This window comes from Callionymus lyra, chromosome 18 (genome assembly GCF_982586985.1).
Source record: "Callionymus lyra chromosome 18, fCalLyr1.hap1.1, whole genome shotgun sequence".
Lineage (NCBI taxonomy): Eukaryota > Metazoa > Chordata > Actinopteri > Syngnathiformes > Callionymidae > Callionymus > Callionymus lyra.
Window position 1 is genome coordinate 18,363,831 of NC_141835.1, and position 15,606 is coordinate 18,379,436.

At 36.1% G+C, this 15,606-nt stretch overlaps 1 protein-coding gene across 1 annotated transcript in view; it reads left to right on the plus strand.

Moving 5' to 3' along the window:
* Positions 1–3,544: 3,544 nt before the first annotated feature.
* The window catches only part of pld1a (phospholipase D1a), a 37,679-nt gene continuing 25,617 nt past the window's right edge, over positions 3,545–15,606 (plus strand). Inside the window, exon 1 of the mRNA XM_087780387.1 lies at positions 3,545–3,676. The gene's annotated coding sequence lies outside the window, so the exon portion shown is untranslated. The remainder of the gene's footprint in view (positions 3,677–15,606) is intronic.

The window sequence follows — 15,606 nt, forward strand, 5'->3', positions numbered from 1 at the left end:
AATCATTTTTGTTTTATCAATTGTTTTAACTTGATACGTGTATATTAGATTTAATTGTAATAGCTATTTTGTGAGAGTTCAGTTTTCTCTGGTGTGTATTTCAAGGGTGTGGTGCAGGTTAAAGTCTGAAATATTCAAGTGCACTTGCTTGGTGCTGTACGTCCGTCTAACCGCATGAGGGCAGCAGAGGAATATTTCAGTAGTTACCCCGCCACACGAATTAGGCAAATAAAAGTATAAAAGTAACTTTCCCTTAAAAGTAAGTAAGAAAGTAAGTAATTTATATTTATAGAGCGCAAAAGTTACAATAAATGCACCCAGATGAGTACACAAGCAAAACACGGAATTAACTTTTTATGGTTCATTTTCTACTCATGTCGACAAAAAGGTTTGGATTATATTCATCATATATTATATTCAGTAATCTGTGTTTTTTTGAGGCAGAAATGTAAGTTAATTGACGGTTACAAATGGTCCTCTATTATGTAGACTGTAGACTGGGAGTACTCGCGATATTTACCTAGTGTTTCCCGCTGTGTAGCATGTTAGCATTTTAGTTTCCGCTACAAACAATCTTAAAGTATAGCTATATATATTTTTTTTCCTTCCAAAGAATTCCTCTTGTCAAGGCTTAAATACAAGATAAATAACAATAATTCGATATTTTAAAACTTTGGGTTATTTTTGAAAATTGTAGCAAGCATATTGATATCTTGTTGCACCTCCTTATATTCCCGTCAAAGTAATATGAATATATATATTATTTATGTTTGTCATTTAATCTGGAAAACTGTGTTTTCGATGTGAAATTTAGACTGTTTTGTGTAAATGTATGAAACAATAAATGTCGTGATAATTTTAATGTTACATTTGTCACTCCCAGATCTTTTTTAAACAAATTAGGATTTTATATTCCACAACAATCAGAATAAGAACGAAGGGACGACTGCAGATACTGACAGTGTTTTCACGTGCAAATCATGTTTGAACTTCACTCAGTGTTGTACGTTAACACAGTTTATGTTGAATAAACAGAGAAAATCACTTTGTTATGCCGGTGTCGTGAAACACATTTGTGTTCAACAAGGTTTTTGTGTGTATGTTTCCATCATTTGTTGCTAAATTCTATATTCAGAATTAGATCATTCGATTTTTTTTTTACACTATTTTTGACCTTTTTGATTTTCTCTAGTGTTTTATGGTTTGTAGTTTGTCCAAGTATTTGATATTTTCTATGTTGATATTAGTAGAGTGTTCTGTGAAAATTATTTCGTGACAAGTATTCCCTGTGGCACAAAAGCATAACCTCTCCTTCTTCATCAGTTGTCGGTTCTCTGCTGCAATCGTTAGAATTTTTCCGAGCAGAACTTTAGGAAATACACTTATCAGCTAACGTGTGTATTAGAAGAAAAAGTAACGTTGTGATTCAAATAAAAAAAGATATAAATAATATCATTCTTGAGTTACAACCTTCTTATCTAGTTGCGGCTTTTTTAATTAAATCATACACTCAAATAAAAATAACTTTTAAGATTTTATTATAAGTTATTAATCTTTCTACAATTAAGTCAATCAAACGTAAACTCTAAAATGCAGATTATTTTACGGTATAAGGTGATTTATTTGAGTAGAAACCAAGCGAGTAGCTTTTGTTTTTGACATTGATGCTCAAGGACATCACTCCTGAAAGTTACATTTTTTTAATTTTCAATCAAAATTTCACGTCATGTAAAGCAAAGAAAATAATATTTGGCATTGTCTGGACAAAAGTGACGCACAGTACTTCTACGTCGTCATGTGATTGTGTATGCATCGCATGATTGGCTGGAAGTTCGAGTGGCTCTATTATACCAACATCTTTATTTTATTTAAAAGTACTGAATTTAAAAAGCTACAAATTCAAAAGGGATGAATTTTGAAAACATTTCAACACTTAAATGTGTGACAATACGATATTTTGCGACACTTTTTCTGGCTTTTACAACAGAGAAATAAGCAAATACTTTCTCTAATTAAACGTGAAAGTGCTTGTAGGAAAGTGCTTCTTAAAATAATAACAAAAAATAAACTTGTAAACTTATATTAACAATGAAATTCATTAACAGTCTGGTGTATCTTTTCTTTTTCACTGATTGCTGCCATTTCTCTGGTTTTGTTGTTACTTTGGCACCGAGGAAAATACGTATGTCGCTAACTAGTGGCCAGAGATTTAATAGCACCACACAAATGAATAAATGCTGTGAATATTTGAGTGTTAATTGTAAGTTAAAACGTCGACTGATTGTCTTTCAAACACACTCTATTGGAATTGAAATTATTTTGTTTATTTTTCCTTTTTAAAATATCAATACAGTTGCTATTGAATATCGATACAGTATCAGGAATAAAAATATCGGCACAGAAGTGTAGGTTTACATTTTTGTTTATATTACGAAATTCAGATCAGCAACATGTGTGAGTCAAAGTCAAACTTTTATACAATATACACATTTTTTATTTAAACCATTTTAAGATATAAGTAAGTTAAGATATAAGTACAAGATATAAGATAAGTAAGACAAGTAGACCTTAAGATTCTTTAAGGTATTAAGATTAAAATGTTCACTTTCCTTTTGTCTTTGCATTAACTTATTACTGCCAGTCCATTATTCTAAACCTCTTCCTAAACAACCTCAAATAAGACAAAATGTTCCATAATGCTGCTTTATAATGATATAAAAATTAATCGTTCAATTGCAGTATATTTGCTAATAGACTCCAGAAATAACCTAGTTTTGAAGGGCATGATTACTATTTAAAATATGGCGTTTAAAAAATATATTAAAAACACTTATCCCTGTGTTACGTGCGTTTACTCCGGGTATTCCGGTTTCCTCCCACAGTCCAAAAACATACAGAGGTTAATTGAAAACTTTGTGAAATTGTCCATAGGTATGAGTGTGTGTGTGAATGGTTGTCTGTCTTTGTGTGCCCTGCGACAGACTGGCGTCCTGTCCAAGGTGTCCCCTGCCTCTCGCCCTATGACTCTGGGATAGGCTCCAGTCTCCCCGCGACCCCGGGATAAAGCGGTTGTCAATGAATGATGAATGAATGAACTTTTATTCATGTTTAAAAACGAATTCCCTGAATATTGCGTGTTTTCCACAGCAAATGGGGTTAATGGGCAACAAGTGTCAGTAGTACTCTGTTCAACCACATTGAAAATACAAGATAAAAGACGAGATATATATTAACATATTTTAAGGTGTTAAGATGAATATTTTCAGTTTATCCTTTTGCCTTTTTTATCATCTCATTATGGCACTTCTCTCATCTTTGTCATGCCTTCAATCCTGATCCCTCTCCATATCTTCTCGTGACTGCGCAGAACGTGCGGGAGTGAAGTGCAGAGGGGAGAGGAGGGATCTGCGTGGGTCTCCTCCCACTCCTCCCACAGTTCCCCGTCCCCCTGCCTCTCCAATGGGAAGTATGTGGGGAGGTGGAGCCTCCTGTCGCGATTGGTGTACAGTTGCACAGATCCCTCCTTTACTTAGGAGTTGGACGACTTTCTCCTTTTTTTTTACCGCCACTGTTTTACCAACACCAGCGGAACCGGTTCTGTCTCACTGCCGTCCAGACCCAACGCTTCAGTGGAATCTCGTCAGTGGGCAACATGTGGGGTCCACGGAGAAAGCAGGTTGGTGACGCCCACCCTTGGGTCTATTTGTGTCCGTGGATCTGTGAGGTTCCTTCGGACTGTCACTGAGATCTTCTCACCGGTTCCGATGGAAAAGTTCTGCTGTGTCAGGATGGGTCACATTGTCAGGACATGTGTGTTTTCTGTCGTTTTTTCTGGTGTTGAGATGTTTGAGAAAAGGTGTGTGAAGATCAGCTGCAGGAGTGTGTAACGCTGTTGTGTAACGGTACGTGTTCACACAAAGTTTTTTACAGCTGCAGTGTTGCTGCTCTGAATGAAACCTTTTTATTGTTTGAATATATTCTCCTGGATCAGTTATTTGTCAAGTGATCTCATATTATTATATTTAGTTGAATCCTTGAAGTGATATTTTTGGGTTTTTAAATCTATGAGTAAAAAAGTAATAAATTGATAAGAAAATAAGTATATTCAGGCTATTATTTAAGATGACATTAATATAAATTCATATACTTTAACCAATATTAGTCTATACTATTTAATGTATTTATTTTTTATAATGTAAAAGAACAAAGCCTTACCATAACACAACAGAAACACAAAACATGACATAAATATTTTTTTCCTATAATGACTCCCAAAATATTTTTTTGTATTTATTATTATTACATATATTATTTTCATTAACAATATTTTTAATATCTCAATATGCATTTGTAGTATTATTTTGTGTCATGTCACGTGACATGACAAAGTAGCTTTTTTACATTTTAAACGTGTTTTTAATTAAAAAAAACTTTTTTTAATTTAAGAAATAATCAATACGATTGAATAAGCATTGTGTTTACGATCACTAAAATATTGCTTTAGTTTTCTTAAATCATTGGACATAAGCAACTTAAGTTTTTTTCCAAAAACCTGCTTTACTTTGTAAGTTACAATTTGACCACATTTTTCAAGTTAAAACATGTAGGATTTGTGTGATTAAAGCGACAAATATTTAAAAAAAATGTCTCATGATTCTTGGAATACAATTTCTTTTGGGTGACACCATAGCTCAGAGTGCTTTGCTTGTGGCCTGGAAAGTTGCAGGTTCAATCCCAGCTCTGGATGAGATCGTAGTGTTTTGTACCTGAGCAGGACAAGACTTTATCCTGATTGCTTGTGATGGTTAAACTGGCACGCTGCGTTGCAGCCTACTCCCATCAGTTTGTGTAACTCGGCTCCTGAAAAAGCATTAAAAAACACTATATAATTAAAAGTAATTTAAATGGTAAAGCCATTTACCATTTAAAAAAAGGTTTTGCTGAAGCAGTTCTCAACTCACTTGTTGACAGCTCATCTATCCAGACACCTTCCCTCTTGTTTGAGTCCTCAGCTCCAGGCGGTTTGGTGTCTGCACCGACAAAGAGGAAACATGACCTCAGAGCTTTTCTGCTCGCCAACGGCAACAACATGATTCGCCTGCAGGCTCTGTGTGTACGTGTGTGTGTGTGCGTGCGTGCGTGCTAGGTGGAGGACCTGATAAGAAGTTTTCATATTTAGGTTTTGGTTACGCAACCACCGATTAACTTCACTGACCTTTTACCTTTACTTTTGTTTGTTACCTTTCAAATATATATCTGATAGTTTTGTTTGTAATGTAGTTTTGGAATTTTGACAATGAAGCCTTTCTTAAAATCCGTTTGAGATCTAACATTTCATCGTGACTTAATGGAGCAAAAAGTAATATAAATAGGGTGTCGATTCTCTGTTGCGTTGTTGCCAGATAACGCTAATAAATTGTGGAGATAATGGGGAATTTTGCTTGGTCAGTTCCTAGTTTCATCTTCCTGGTTAATTTGATAAAATATCTACTATCTCCAACCCACTTCTGTTAATCGGTTTGTTGGTCAAATGACACGCACAGACTCTCCAGGCAGGTCATCTAGACAAAGTTACGTAGTGAAGGTCATCGTTAAAATAATAGCAAGAGAATTTTACTTCATGAAATTTAAACCAACCATTACAGAATAGGTCACAATGTTACATAGGGTTCCTTTAGGTTCCCCCACCCTTTTCTTTTTCATCGCACCTTTTTTGTTTTGGCTTGATGGCCCCTTATATTTACCCACATTATGTAATGTGGCCCCTAAGGAAATGCCCACAACTACATTGAGGCGACAATTCACCAAGAGGTGGAGTATTTGCTAACTGATGTCATGTGTCATGTACAGTAGTCTTGTGACATTACTTAAACCAACAGTTGGTCATATACCTACAACATGTACAGGAAGTTATTCTTGCTTCGTAGCTCGGAAGCTTCAGTTAAATTAGCGTAAGTCATATATTTACGCAGTGACTGGCGTGAGGCTCGTCAAGCAAAGATAACAGAGCAAAGAGTTGGCAAAAGAAATCCCAACATACGACAATTGTTGTATTTTATTTATCTTTTTTAAAAGAAAAATCTGCTAGAAACACATTATTTCCAGATATTTTTTTTCAGTATTTACAGAAATTATTTTGAGGGGCAAAAAAGGACAAATAAAAAGGACAAAAACAAATGGGGTAAACATTTTTATAGAATAATATATGAATATATAAAGTGTTATAATGTTATATTTAACTTGATCTTTATCTATAACATCAGTATGTAATGAGTACAGTATTCTAATGAATAACAATAATACAATCAAAATAAAATTTCTTATTACAGAGACTTTTTGACGTGATCTGAAGTGGTGTGTATTGGAAAGAATATTCAAACGGTATGAAAGGTTTGACAATACAGGGTCAACACTACAATATATTCTGATTATATTGTGATATTATAGGAAAAGGATATATTTGTAGTATTATCTAAGTACTTGACTCCGCTGTTGCAGAATTTACAGACCGCATGACTCTTGACGAAATCCTAACTGCTTTAATTTGTTTTGAAACCAAAACTGACCAAACTGATCAGCTTTAAAAGCTGCCAGAATCGACTGTATCCTCTCGTCCTCAGCCATTGCTTAGACCTGAGGATTTAATTGTCCCTTTAGCTGTGGCGGATGTAACGACTGCGGCCATCTAGCGGCCGGGAGTTTAACTGCAACATAAACTACTTACTTACAAAAATGAACAAACGCATTGAATATTTGAATGTTAATCGTGTATTAAAAATAGGATTATTTTATTTAACACTCACTATATTGAACTAAATACAATAAAAATAATTTGAAAGCCCCCCCCCCCAAAAAAAATGGGAGAATAATATAAATGTACAGTGCTATTGAATAATATCGATACATCATCATAATAATAAATAAAAAATAGATGTATTTTTTTGTTTTCTCTCACACCCCTTATGATTAGTCTGGAAATGTTTACTCTGAGTGAAGTACTTGGCGTGACAGCGAGTAGAGAGAGGCTGCTTTTAGTGTAATGAGACAACAAAGAATTAGCGAGATGAAAACGCAAACAAAAAAATGCAGAGTCATCGGATCCGCCGCCACACAGCTGCTGTCAAGACGGCGTCTTCCCTCGGTCTTGACGTCCCGTCGGTGATTTGTCGAGTCACCTTCTCCGAGCAGCAGCAGCCCTTCGGTCACTTCCCAGCTCAGGCTTGAGTTGGCAGAAAAGAAGCAGCTCCCTCGCTCTCCACCCGCTCGGCACAATGACAGCTTGTGTTCCCTGGCGTCAACAATGACGAAGACTTCGCCTTCTCCGACCGGCGTGAAGGATTAGATAATAGGCAGCTTTAGTGTGGGCAGAGACGAGAGGTGTCACAGACCTCCCTGCTTCACTCCCTCTCTCTCGCTCTTCCTCCGTCCATCTTCTCTCCATTGGTACCATCTGTGCCACGAGGAGGACGGCACCATGTTGTCTGCAGATGCCGGGACATCATTGTGTATCATCCACGTCAGCTGCCCATGGTTCTACCTCATTGTTGAACATCTCACAGAGGTAGTACACAGCTGTACTCGGGTCGCTCCGGTTGACTCCATTACATGGTGGTTAACATGGGCCCTGTGGTGGAGCAGTGGCTGTAGATGCAGCCGAACGCAAAAGAACCGCTAAATAAAGTGGTCAACAATTCATATACTTTAAGTTTATAACTAGAGTTCTCACGATACCACGATTACAAACTTGATCTCAAAACACTGGGAGATATCCGATACTTTGTGATGCCATAAATACGACAAATACTTCCAAAGACGTGAGTAAAACGTTTATTAACTTAAATAACAGAACATCAGATAAATAACGCGTTAACTAAAACAATGAAGTCACAAGGAAAAAGGAAAATGTAACAACAATAAAAAGAAAAAATCAAGTTTTCACAAACAAATGCTCAACCAAAATATAAAACAATCACTAGAAAAACATATAAAGTGCACTGGAAGTATACAGAACAGTGTGCTCTTGATAGTATGAAGTATATACATAGCAGGTAGTGTAAAGGGTCTACTTTGCCTATACAGTACTAATCTATAGACGCATATAGAAGTCTACTTGAAAAAGTATACTTCTGTAAACTTAAAACTGTTCCAATTTAGTGCCAAGAAGTATCAAATTAGTATACTTTTAGTACAATAAAAGTTCATATTTCTTAGTATACAAACCTTATACTTGATAAAATAAACTTTAAGTATACACATTTTTGCTAAAGTATGCAGTAGTATAGTTGGCTGTAATTTCTTACCTCTCTGCTTCAGTCGTAATCTTAAAATAAAGAAAACATGTTCATGTTGCATTAGCCGTGGTTAATTGCTAATAGCAAAATGACAATTTTGAATCAGATAATAATTAGAAAGTATATGGTGCACTTTAAGCTACTATTTATCACATTTGTACCCATCTCTATGTATACAAGTATCCTGTTAGAGGCAGTACAATAAATAAATATCGAAACTTGTTTTTTTTTTAACTGTAAATATTAAGAAGAGGGCTGATAAGAGCCTTAAATGGAGTGTGAAGATTTAACCTGACATGAACTTTATAAATCCTAACCTTCATCAGTAAAGTTCATAAATAGTAAAAAAAACAAAAAACATTCTCAAAGATCTCCAGGCTCAAACAAATGGCACGACTCTTCCCTTAGGCAACACGCATCACGACTGTTTGCTCATCGGTTCATGATCCACCCGACGGGTCTCAGCAGTCGAGCTCTGAGCTCCAGAACACCAGCTCCTGCGGGTTTATTATCTCCACCAGGAGGACGTTTCTTGTTGCTGTTGTGAAAGATAAAGAAAGGGAAGTCACGAACAGACTAGAGTTTAAAGTCTGAGGCGTCAGAATCAGCAAGACGGGACATTGTTTTTTGAATGGGATCAAAGAGTAATCGATTGAATAAATTGTAAATATTGACAGTACAGGCGTTGGATGAATGGAGGCGACTCACTACAACGTGCTGAAGCCGAACGATTAAAATGAACGCGTTGATGTTTTTAATGGTTCAGCAGCAGATCACAGCTGTGGGGGTGAAGCAGCCACTCCACTTATCACCCGGATTTACCGTCTAAGTCTGAGGATACGAGCCTCAGGAGAAAAAGTCGAGAGCAACAACAGAAGTCTAGTTTTTCATCTAAGGGAAATAAACCAGGTCAAGTTTATAACCTTCCTTCTTTGTCTAGTTCCATGTTTGTTGGCCGTAATGGGCAATAAAACAAACAATAAATTATATTATACACATCAAGAAATGTTTCTCATGTGATCCAGTACTACTTTCTTTCTAGTACGTTAGATAAACTATATTGAATCATTCTTTAGTTAGAGAATACAAGTACACTTTTATTTTGTCATCCTCATCGATAACGTGGTAGAAAGACCAGTAGCAAAAGTTTATAATTTAAAAGTCAAACCAACATCTACTACGTCATTCTAAGAGCGACTCAATCGTGGTTTATTTTCAGTAAATTGTGTATCGTCACTAATTACACACATTACACTAATTACACACATCGGCTTTCACACAATCGTCATGACAACAGGACAGGAAGTAGAGCATTCGCTTGAATAGAGTAAAAACAACATTTAAGTCACACTTGTGAGTGTGTGTGCATAAATGTGAGGCTTCCTCTGAGTCATGATTGGCAGAGAAACCTCTGGCAAGATTGTTTTTTCCTTCAGACTCGGGAGTTTTCCACAGTTTGCAACGAGAAGGTCGTTCCAAAATAAATTCTGATCCCATGTATAATTAAAAACAGTTCTTATCTCTTATCTTTCCTTTTTTTTCCCCGCCCAAGATTTTATTCCCCCCTTTTATCTGTTCCGTTTAAGTAGTGACTTCAAGTTAAGTTTATATCACAATGATACTAAAAAAAAAACAATTTCAATTCCCATTTCTAATAATGGCATTATTTTTAATAATTTATTTTTAGACCGATTTAATTCAGATTTCTTCTGGTATTGTCTTTCCAAGCATGTTCACGATAAGCAAACTTTATCTTTAACACGATTCAGATCATCCACAAAGACTGTAAAATCATCAAAAACGTACATTATGTAAAGTAAATATATTGGGTTTGATGAAAAAGAAACGTCAAAAATAGATCCAGGATTAATAAAAATATCTAAAGTTGTGTACAGCAACAATGGAAAGGAGTGTAGCCTTGTATGTACACTACAATTACAAGTATTTTTTAAAATATTTTCTAGCTAAGTCTTCTTCCTACTGTCATTAGGAACAACTATGGATGTAATCCACAAAAGAAAATCCACAGAAGTGGGCTTGGGACCCTGAAATAATCTTTAAAAGATCAGAGCCGCGCAGCGACTCGACTTTAGGGAAGTCGCTGCTTCTAGTGACTCTCTGTGGTCGTGTCGGATCATGCCCATGTTTACTGTTGAGCACATGCCTGGATGTGATGTTTACCGGCTTCCAGCTCAACTATTTTCTACTTGGACGTCCTTTTTTGAAACTCTTTGACGCTTCACAGAGGCTGGATCGCCTACGTTTCATGAGTGAGGGTGTGTTTTAGTCCGGGGTCACGCTGGTGTCACCTTTCACAGTGAAAAATAAGAAGGTCAAATCCTTACACCATTGTGTATGTCACTCACAATATGACTTGTTCTTATCCTGAAACATCATATTTCGGCGTTGTGGTTCCCGAACGTGTTTGTGTGGCTTCCCGGGAGGCACAAAGAAGGATATTCCCCCCTCTTATTATGTAAAGAAAACAAACCAATGGTCTGCGTTCACAATGTCCAACCATTGTACGAAACATTAGGGACTCCGGATCGGCCAGTAGCCAAACATCCCAGCTGCTTTAGTGTTTTGAGGAATGCTCGAGTGAAAGATGTGCTCACTTTGAATTTCCTTCTCTTACATCGCACTTATATTTCTGTGTAATCTTAGCCATTTAGAGTAAAAATGAACAACATTTTTTAGACAAAATAGTTTGACTCTGTACTACAGACACATGGTAAATCGAGTAAACCTATCTTTTTTTTTAACTTAATTTCTCTATAGAACAACAACCGTGCTGTGTTCAAGGACACCTCGCAATTGAGGAATGAATCATCACAGTCATATTTTCCCATATGTTGAGCCAGTTGTGTTAAATGTAGCTTTCTTCCTTTCTTGAACCTCCTGAACCTGTTCTTAAAATGCACTAGTATTCCCAGGTGGATTCTCTCTACGACTTAAACCCTACCTTTACCCCCACCTGTACACAAAAGCTGCGACTACTTCGCATGACTGACGCACAAACTATTGTGGTTTTTATGAGGTATTTTGTGTGAGGAAGTGCCGAGGGAGACTAACCTTCAGGCTGCAGCAGTTTAATAACTCGTAGAGTTTATTTACTGGAATCTGTCGTTATTCAAGAGGACTTTCAAGTTCTCTACAACCCCTGTGTTGTCTCCGGGTCAAGGCGAACGACCTCCACCGCTGCATATGTATTTATTGAAGCCAAGGAGGTCGTTCACCTTGACCCCGAGACAACACAAGAGTTGAATTAATGTTTTGAATTTCCGGATTTGCCAAGAACGACCACGAGTAGAGATATTTTTCTGTCGCAGACAAACAAATAGTCTTGTGTATTGGCAAGAATCTGGCGAAATGATCTGCACCATGATAAAGGGGCAACGATACAATATATTGTGATACTGTAGTAACATTTGTAGTATTGTCGAATACTTGACTCTGGTGTTGCAGAATTTAGAGACCACATGACTCTTCTGAGCTGATTTAATTTGTTTTGAAACCAAAATATGTCTAAACATCAGCTTTAAAAGCTGCTGAAATCGACTGTATCCTCTCGTCCTCAGTCATGGCTGGGATCTCGCGGGATTTCATTGTTCCTTCAGCTGTGGAGGACGTAAAGACTGCTGTCATTTAGTGGCCGGAAGTTAAATTGCAACACAAAAATGTAAAAAAATAAAAAATAAAACTATAATTATTTTATGGTTATACAATTTATGATAAAAATAAAATATGATTTGAAATAAAAATAAGTAGAAAAAAAAGGTACAGTACTGTAGACTATCAATACAGTGTCATAAAAACAAACATCGCGATATATATCGGTGCATTGATATTTTCTCAAACAAAACACATCTCGATCCCGGAAAAAAAGGGAAGGCGGTGTTGAGTCTTTTCATGTTCATGTTGTGGCTGTAATGGATGATTCATGTGTCTCAAGTCGGGTTAAAGATTACTCCGGAAATAGTCAAATAAATCTTAATGGAGTGAGTCAGAAAAGTGACCCACAACAATAGATGACAGATTAATCTCAAGAAGCAATAATGTCAGTTCCACTTAATTGAAAGTGTCAGCACAGCTGAACATGAAGAATGAATATGAGTAATCTATTCATGAGTAGGTTTTAAATGTAGAATAAGCATTCCAAGTTATTAAGAAGTAACTGTAACAGGGTCTGTGTGTATGGGAACATCAATAGTACAGGATGCTTTAGTACGTTTGACTCAAGTGCTTAAAGGCTCTTGAGAAAATTTAAAACAAAAATACATGCATATTTGATCATTTAAGCAATTTTTCCTAGTTATAGTAATTTACAACAACTTCCTTCTTACTCATTAACCTTTATTTCATGAATAACCATAATCAACTACAGATGTTTATCGTTGAAGATCAATACTGAGAACGATTTTAGAGTCTAGAAACTAGGAATTTAACTCAAACAGTTGTCAACAGATTTCACTGAGTTTTTTCAGTTTTTCTGCATTACCATCTGGATCCTGAACACCCAACATTGTGACTTTCTTCAATCACAGGTTTTCAGGATGGCAATGATTATTTTTCAAAATTACATATGAATATATAGACAACGTAAATGGAGAACTATAGTATTGGGTAAAAATCACATCAAGTGTAGGCCTGAACGATTATTGAATTTTTTTATGCATTTTTTCTCTAATACAATAATTCAGTATACAGTAAAATGTATTTATTTGTGATTGTTAAGATAAATAAATAAATAATTTTCAGAGTCCACTAGATGGTGGTCTCTGCACTATTTTCCTTTGTTTTGACTGTTCTAATGAAACATCACATCATTTTTAAACTGATGGCGCCACCTACTGACCTCTAAACAACTTGACACTGCTTCATGAAGCTTCATCAGACCATCACTAGTTATTATCAGATTCATCAAGTTGATCAATTTGGAGATACTTACAGTCAGTCGTTTCTGGAATATCCTGCATTTAACCTGCCTGTATTGTCTGTTGAAAAAAAAAGTGACAACAATATAAGCAAGTACACTTTTGTTTAAACAACAATAAAGATGGTGTCATTTTTCCAAGTGCTCTAAATTGTGTGCCTGTGTGCTTTTTTTGAGAGGAACGATCTGTACTACTGTTTTTGCCGTATGTTGGAAACTTTGGCATTCGACAACTTCCTGATTTATGCCTTCGTTCCGTTTACCTCACTGTGTGCTCACTTTTTCTGTTAGTGGTTTTATTTGCCAAACCCTTCCAGTTTTACATTTTTCTTTTTAGTGTTTTATCTTTTAAGGCCCATAGTTGGTAAGAGTATATCAAGAGATCGTAGGCTTCTCTCGAAGCTATGTACTTACATTTACATCGTTTATTCAAGAACTTTTTAGGATTTTTGAAATATCGTTGATAGCCATGAGCTCATTGGAACAGCGGGTGAAAATAATTTGAATAAAACACAAAGTAGTGGTAACACCAGGTAAATGAAGTTATTATCTGTCGGTATAGATTTGTTTGTAAGTTTTGTCAGGCAAGTTTTGATGCCGTGAGAGTGCAGAGAATCACTGTCTGAAGAGATTCTTAAATTCATGTTTAATGTTTTTTTTTACATGCAAAAAAATGTAATTGTAATAATTACGCCAGATGGCTGCTGCCAAATTGGTATAGAGAGTAGGCGGATCATTACTCAAATGTTCTGGGAATTAAAGAGGGGGCCCAGATAGTTCACGGCAAATCCAAATATCTCTCGTTTTCTACTAACCCTCATGTTGACTAAGAGTTGGGATTATTTTCAGAATAATCTGTAACTTTTTATAGTTATTTGCAAAAATGTACGTACATTTTAATAAAGCATCTAGAACTCTGTTGTCATCGTCTTCCTTTAAAAAAGACAATGAAAAACATCTAGATACTTCCATACTGTTCTGTAACTTAGTAATGGGCTGATGAAGCTTCATGAAACAGTGTCGAAGTACTAGGGTAAATATCGCAGGTGCTTCCAGTGTAAACAGCAGACGTGGAGGTATTTGTATGTTTTTAAGGGTGTCATTTTGGACAAAGATATCTGAGCGAAGTCACAGCCTTTTAAACTAATTTTCGCCCTTTGTTTAGCCTTTATCAGCTTGGAATATGTCACCATTGATCTAAGAACATTGCTAGCATCCTTTTAAGTTTATTGAAGCATGTTAAACGGGCAGTAGAATATTTAAAACTACATTACATGGCTTTTGCATTCTCCATTTAAAATATTTTCCCCGGTTTTGTTTCTTATAATACAAAACTCTTCAGCGGGAATTCTGACCTGCTCTAGTAGAAGAACTCACATTTCCCCGATCCTTAAAACTCTTTACTTGGCTGCCAGTTTCTTTCAGGATCAATTAAAAAAAATCTGGTTCCTACTTTCAGAACTATTCATGGTCAGGCTCCTCCTTACATCACTGATCTTATCCAGACTTACACCCCAGCTCGGGCTCTGAGGTCTGTGGATCAGAATCTACTGATGGTTCCTCGCACACAGTTCAGGACCAGAGGAGAGAAATCCTTCCAGGCTGTTGCTCCTAAGCTTTGGAACAATCTTTCTCTCCCTCTGTGTTTGATGATCTACTGACTCCTTCAAGAAACATTTTTATTTGTGCAGACTTTTCCCAGATTTTCTGGAACTCCTATGTTTGTCTTATGTGTCTTGATCTTTTAAAGTATACATTTTAACTGTTTATTGTTTTTGATTGTTCAAGCACTTTGTGACCCTGGTCTAGAAAGATGCTTTACAAATAAACATTACTTACTAAGCATGTTGAGCTAGAAAAGGTTGGATCTCGGTGGATGTTTGGTTGAACATTATTCAATCGTTATCATGTCATTGATTTACATTTTTCAAGGCTACAATGGGATTATTGTCAAAGTCATTGATCAATTTTGGGTGAAGACCAAGTCAACATTGCACAAGAAGCAAAGTGTGTGATGATGTCATGGCAGCTGTCAAGTAAATAAACTATTTCAGGCCAGACCTGGACTCTGCGTGGTCTGTGGATACATCGCGATGTTACTCCCATAACAAAAATGGTTTAGCCTTGATCTTGTCAGGAAGCTTATCATTTTTTTTAATGTTTCAAAAATATTTTTCTGTTTTCACCCCCCAATCACCCTTGGAAAAATGTAAGAACCTTTTTCTCAAGTATTTCCAGGTTATTATCTTTTTTTATTAAAAATGTATTCTTTAATTTCCACCCAGCCGTTCATGAAAAGACAGACGTGGGTTTTAGTTAGTTTTCTGTATTGACAGAATTCCAGCCAGTTGGTTAGTTAAGTATTAACTGACTCGAGTCTGA